Raw genomic sequence first — 988 nt, 5'->3', positions numbered from 1 at the left:
CAAATCAAAGTTTCCTGGATGAATTTCGCAACTTTTATATCATAAATCTTAACAAAAAGAGAGAAAAATGCCTGACATTCATTCCCACTTTAGGATATTAAAATGAAATATGTAACGATTTCTCTTCTTCACATGTCAACCGTTATGAAGGGTGGGATATAAATAGAACTCTAATGGAAAATACTTTTGTTTTGACCTTAGCTGGAAAGGGAGACTTTACGATTATTGTTCCTGTTTTTTCATACTTTTGGATGACATTTTTAGTTATTGCTTTTGTTAGCACTTCTTTCCTGTTTGTTCGTTTCTATTTGCTTCCTCCGTTGCCTAAGGTGGGCGCCGTGACAGAGCTACGCAGCTTTTGTCTTATGTTTGCCCGGTCCTTGGATCATTCATGGCCAGAGCTTAGCAAGCTATAATTAGATTCCAGAGTGTGCGGGAATCAAGAACAAAGGCGTAGGGCCGACAACGTCATCCTTAAAAATATATTGAGAATCCAGAAGGTTTTTCTCCAAAGTGTACAAAAGATTGATGAGGAAAACATTATATATATATATATATATATATATATTATATATATATATATATATATATATATATATATATATATATATATGTATACGTCTCCACCTTTGATACTTACTGGGATTCTGGGCTGCAGTGGATAACCAAGGGGAGTTATCTATAATGACCAAGGAATTACCATATTTGGTTGAAACTGATTTCTAAGATTGTCTAAAGCAGATCTGCAGAAGAATCAATCAAGGGAAGGAAAATGAATCAGGGTCTTCTTCAATGAGGTAAAGATTACATAAACACAGAGGTTTCATTTAATTATATCTATATAAAACAAGCAGATCAGTAAAATGGGAATCACTGGACAGGGAATAACAAATTCCTGCTAAATGACTGGATCATACACAGAATAAATATTCTACGCCAATCATGTCTTCACAAAAGGAACATCGCTCAGGGGTAGAATAAGGCTGTG

This window comes from Macrobrachium nipponense, chromosome 37 (genome assembly GCF_015104395.2).
Source record: "Macrobrachium nipponense isolate FS-2020 chromosome 37, ASM1510439v2, whole genome shotgun sequence".
Taxonomy (NCBI): domain Eukaryota; kingdom Metazoa; phylum Arthropoda; class Malacostraca; order Decapoda; family Palaemonidae; genus Macrobrachium; species Macrobrachium nipponense.
This window is presented reverse-complemented; position numbering follows the sequence as displayed.